This window comes from Zootermopsis nevadensis, unplaced genomic scaffold, assembly GCF_977971745.1.
Source record: "Zootermopsis nevadensis isolate Lab colony 2312 unplaced genomic scaffold, Znev_1.0 Znev_ptg000037l, whole genome shotgun sequence".
Taxonomy (NCBI): domain Eukaryota; kingdom Metazoa; phylum Arthropoda; class Insecta; order Blattodea; family Termopsidae; genus Zootermopsis; species Zootermopsis nevadensis.
Window position 1 is genome coordinate 8883047 of NW_028259169.1, and position 6007 is coordinate 8889053.

Here is a 6007-nt window from a genome sequence, read left to right on the forward strand (position 1 = left end):
GCGATGTTTATAATTTACAATGTAAAATGTCTCCTAACCTCTTGATTTTATTAAGTCTTCATAAACTAAAACATGTTATTCTACACAACTTCTAAGTTCATAAATTATTTGTTCTTTGTTATTGTTCCGTCTTTGCGCTGGTTCGTATTCTTTGACCATATAAATTTTCTTTTGTTACTGGCCCTTCTATCTCATAGTACTTGTTTCACAGAATTTATGGTTTTAACAATAGTAATACAGACGCTGTGTAGTGATACAATCTAATTGACATAACCTTCCAAAAGCTCTGCCTTGAGAAATCAATAGCATTCACTACACGTTCTATTGCAACAGAAGACAGCCAGACTGATTTGCACCGTGACCAGGTACCACTTAAAATCAACAGAGTGCACCACCATACAACATGAAAACGAGAGCGCATGGAACTAGGAGAACGGGCGATATTCGGTGACTTTACTTATAGGCTGTATATAAACAATAGAATATATTAACATGAACGGTTAATAATACGAATAACAAATACATTACACCAAAAGTCTGTCGAATCATAATTAAAAGTTGATTAGACTTTAGCACTAATAAATTTCGTGACCAATAAACGCGTCACACACACACAGTTTAATCAAAATGATCACGCATCCAAGTAACGTGTACTTAAAGCAGAATGTAATGTGTGATTGTAATACCGAATCTCTTCGAAATCTGTCATGTATTTTCGGCGCTCTTACATGAAAATGAACACATGAGGAGTTGGTAACACACTTCATCTTATTAACCCTCTGAAGCTATTTGTTTTGCGTCTTTGTCAAGATTCTGAGTGTAAACAGCGATTATTTCCTTAAACAGCGTTAACCACTTGACCTTTGTAATGGTGAAATGTAGTGTTTTCTTCGCGGTATGGACTGAATTCTTAAATATTATTCAGACGAACTATGATTCTCACTATAAACCGCGATCATTTCCTTAAACAGCGTTAACCAATTGATCTTAGTAATGGTAAAGTGTAGTGTTTTCTTCGCGGTACGGACTAAATTCTTAAATATTATTTAAACCACGTGTCGACAGAGGTTTTCTTAGTTTTCCTCTGTCTTTAAGCAAATTCTGAGATGGTTCCCAATTTCCAAGATGCCACTTCATGCTTCTTATGCGGCGATCCGGATTTAAATTCATCAAAATTTAAGCCATTATAGTGGAGGCCGGTAAATTACTTATTTAACTTTCCAAATTATAGCTTAAAAATTCATTAAGAAACAAATCAGAAGTCAGAAGTGTGTGCTATGAGGGTGTCAGCTTCGGTTGCTTTGTGGCTCTAGCCATGTTCAGATCGGTGCATCGCCGTAGCCGATACAGACGCGAGACAGAGATCTACCCTGGTGGAAACACAAACCACTAATAAAAAATATTCTATTGATCCACCCTCCCCACCGCAGTCGAAATGGGAAGGAGGTGTCGAGTTCTGTGTGTCGTAGGTTCGCTTGGCCCACGCCCCAGACAATAAGGTACTCAAACGCCCATACATCCAATAGGCAATGAATTTAATTACTTAAAACAAACGCCACATCAATACAGTACTTAATATGAATGCCATAAATATATCATCGCCCTGATGATGGAGGCAGTATGACCTCTGTAACGTTGGTTAACATCGACCAGACTACACAGCGCAATAACCCAGAAGACAGAAATCTTCATATATATATATATATTACTTGGGCCATTGATAACACAAAACAATTACCAACAAAATCTTGATTAAAAATATTTAGATACAATCAAAGCTCACACAACAGCCTCACTATTGGTAATACCCCTACGTCTCCCTCGGCTGGGACCACCCCGAGAGACCAAAAATATCAACCACACGGCAGTTGCCCCGTCAACTAACAACAAAACAACAGGATGGGCAACTACTACAATAAAATACAATACCACCTCACAGGGTGTACCCAGCCAGAGAGGGGTTGTCGACCTACCTGCAGCTACAGACCAGCTGAGAGAGAGTGTCTCACTGACTTCTTTGTGTTCTGGAGAGAAGGGTTGGTCCGCATCAGTTCCCTCTCCAACAAGCTTAACCTCCCCGCAGGCATGCGCACCATCCGCCGTCTCAAACACCAGAGCCAGCTCTAGCTTCGCTCAAATATACTCCCGTGCAGAGGTCAAAACAAGTTTTTGCCACCCTATCTTCCACCAGATATCAGGTCCACCGTTCCATTTGCAAACACCACCTCATGCACATTTCTCAGTACCAGGAACAGGCCACACCAGTGGCCCAATGGCATCCACCCGTGACTCGTCCGCAGCGACTCGCACCCTCGTCCATTCCACTCGGCACGGTCCCCTAGGCGTCCTCCTAAGAGGTCTCAGCGGATAGTTACACCGTTGATAAGGGTTCTGCCATGCATCAACCCACATGGCAGGGTCGGCAACTGCAGTCTAGCGATGATCATCAGCTTCTCCAGGGGATTGCAGTTCCACTTGGTACTGTCATATACATTTTCTCATGAGAGACCTCACAGTCTCAGTGACTTTCGCTACCTTGTAGCGGCCCACCAAACAGGGTCCGCCTCCGTGATCAGGCGAAGATAATCCTCTTCTCCACAAGATCGCCTATCGTGGAACTCCATCCACCGACGGCGCCTCCAGAAGAGATCGACGAAACAAAAGGCTGTGCTTGGCCATGCGCGAGGGGAAGGCCGGAGACAGATGCAAATATACACCTCTAAACCTGATTCTCGCCAGACACAGCTCATACAACAAGAATACATAAAAATTATGCCTTGTATCTTTTTAATTGACAAACATGGGCTTTCCTTACAATGAGCCCAGTTTCCGGATTAGCTAACAACACAAAATTTTCTTTCAAACATTTCGCAATTACCACTGGCTTCGACCATTTCAGCAGTAATTTGGCAGAAGTTTCGCGGACTCTATTACTCATTAAATTCATCCGATACACTACAGTATCTCCAAGCTCAAATGAATTTGAAATGCGTCCTTCATTGAACCTTCGTGCAACCCTGCGATTCGCTGCTTTCAAATTTTCATACGCTTGAGTCCAAAACGACTCAATGGGATGACCCTCCTCATGTAGCTCAGGGCTGAAATTCCAATTAATTTCTAAGGGTGATTTAATTTCCTGTCCCAAAAATAATTTAGCCGGGGTAAATTTGGTACTCTCATGGACGGCAGTATTAAATGAGCGAAGATCCTCGTCCCACGACTTCTGGGAGCTATGATGAAACATTTTCAATGCAGACTTAAGATTATGGTTAACTCTTTCAACCAGCGACCCCTGAGGATACTAAGGCGTCGTGTTTATTCGCTTAATTCCCCACTTAAAACACAAATCACAAAAAGCTTTAGATCGGAAATCTTTAGCATTGTCCGATACCACTGAGGCAGGGATACCATGAGCCGGAAAGTACCGACGTTCCAAAACGTCGCTAACCGTTTTCGCGTTACTATTCCGAACCGGGCAAAAGGCAACAAACTTAGAAAATCCATCAAACACGACCAAAATAGCTTGATTTCCTCGTTTGGTTCTAACCATCGCACACATAAAATCAATGAACGGCCGAGATAATGGGATTGCCGAATGAAACCCAATTTGAGTATTATGAGCGGCCTTCGCTAGCTGACACAAGTCACAAGTCTGGACAAAGCCAGACACCTCATACCTCATCTTGGGCCAATAGAAATTATACGTGATCTTCTTCAAAGTCTTAAAGGCCCCAAGATGTCCCGAAAGCGGAGAATCATATAAAATATTTGACCAGCATCGTTCGTAATGGAGGAGGGATATAATAACGCCTTCGCTTAACTCCTCTCAGTTGATAGCAAAGGAGATCTTGGTCTACACGAAAGTTCCCTCCGACCAACTCACCATTTCTCCCCCTCTCAAGGAAATCCGAACAAAAGGGATCCTCTTTCTGCTGTTCCGCAAGGGAAGAATACACTAGGGGCAACATTTGCAACAAGCCATACAACTCGCTTCCGGTTCAACGGCCTCCCATCCTTCAAACATACGCGATAACCCATCAGCCACCACATTATCAATTCCCCGAGTATGTGTGACTCTAAACTTAATGTGCGCGAGTCGCATTATCCACCGGCCTAGCTGACCTACATCTTTAACCCCTCTAAGGAGCCAAGCCAGAGCCAGATTATCACACTGTAATTCAAATTCCTTGTGTTCAAGGTTACTCCTACACTTTTCACAGTCGAATAACACTGCCAAATATTCTTTCTCATAAGTATTGTAGCGTTTTTCGGCAGAGGACAAAAGTCTACTATAAAACGAGATAGGAGCTGTGTCCATTTACTCTCTGATGTAACACCGCGGACAATCCTGAATCGTGAGGTGGAGGATGCGCAAAATCGGCCACGACCACTTACCAATAACGATATTACGCGCTTACACAATTCCCATATAACACAAATAGTGCTTATATGCGTGTAATACATCATAACACGTCTAAAATTACATAATGATAACAGAAGAATTGTTTCTTGCAAAATTGATGCAGTGTAGATGTTGACCCAAATACGTAGCAGATTCATGAGTAACGATGACCCAATCTAATACATTATAAATAAGTATCATATAACGAAGGAATCGGACTAAACATTCGTGAATGATAGTACGTCAATTATTAATATAAATCGCCACAGAAAAACACTGAATATAAATCTCTGGTACATTATTTGCAAATATTGGTGGGCGCGGAATTCGGGGCGCACGTCAAACGGCTGGTAACATATTGGTGTCCTTAGTCAAATATCAACCTGTTGTTGAATGCGTCGGTGTCTGCACAAACCGGCCTCTCCATGACTCGCTGTGTGGCCGACCGTTTTCCTGCCCCTCTTGGTCTCTGCCTTAGGTGGGGGTCGCCGCACCTCGGCTATTCAGAGACGGCACATCAGAGTGCGTGCAGGCACAGACCGCGTTCGTCACAGACAGTACATCAGAAACAGTCCGACAGAGACCGGATCTGCAAGGCATCAGATTGGGAGAATTTTGAAAACTTATCAAAATTTTTGAAAAATCAAAAAATGCTGGAAATTGTCTAAAAAGCGCACAAAACATAATTTTTTGAAAACTTTCACAAACAAAAAATTTCTCAAAAATTTCAAAAAAATCGATTTTTGTGCATTTCAGTCAGTTTCAAGGATTTTTGATTTTTTGAAAATTTTGAAAATTTTGAACTTACTTCTAAACTCTCCCCAAGAGATGTATGCCAGCCTCGGTGAATGCCATATCCTGTCTGTGCCGGACTCGGCATCTATGTCAGCCCGTTGCTGACTGCCTCGTTGTCTGCACCAGCCGGCCTCTGCACGCCACAGTGTGTTTCCGACCGTGTTCCTGCCCGTCTCGGTCTCTGCCTTACGTAGTGTTTGGCGCACCTCGTCTCTTCAGAGACGGCACGTCAGAGATCGTGACAGGCACAGACCGCATTCGTCAGGGGCAGAGTACATCAGAAACAGTCCGACAGGTACCGGTTCTGCAAGGCATTAGATGGGGAGAATTTTGAAAACTTATCAAAATTTTCGAAAAATCAAAAAATGCTGGAAATTGTCTAAAAGCGCCCAAAACATTCAAGTTTTGAAAAATTTCACATACAAAAATTTTCTCAAAAATTTCCTTCTGTGTGCATTTCAGTCAGTTTTAAGCATTTTTTCATTTTTTGAAAATTTTGAAAATTTCCAATTTTTTTCTAAACTCTCCCCAAGAGATGTATGACAGCCTCGGTGAATGCCAGAATGTGTAGAAACCGAGGCAGTCAGGAGCCGGAAAGGATCGAAGCCGAGTCCGGCAGAGACGGGGTGAGGCATTCACCGAGGCTGGCATGCATCTCTTGGTGAGAGTTTTCAAAATTTTTTCAAAATTTTCGAAAAATCAAAAAACCTGGAAATTTTCTGAAAAGTGCACAATAATAAAAAAATTGAATTTTTTCCATTTTTTTACTTTTTTGAAAAAAATTGAAAGTGGAATTTTTCAAAAAATTTG

The 6007-nt window shown here is 42.1% G+C and overlaps 1 long non-coding RNA gene across 1 annotated transcript; it reads right to left on the minus strand.

Moving 5' to 3' along the window:
• Positions 1-1514: 1514 nt before the first annotated feature.
• LOC110828648 (uncharacterized) lies at positions 1515-5511 on the minus strand. The gene is made up of 2 exons (XR_015538201.1): positions 5211-5511; positions 1515-4991 (listed from the first exon to the last, which is right to left on the minus strand). It is a non-coding gene; the product is annotated as an uncharacterized LOC110828648 (long non-coding RNA).
• Positions 5512-6007: the final 496 nt, after the last annotated feature.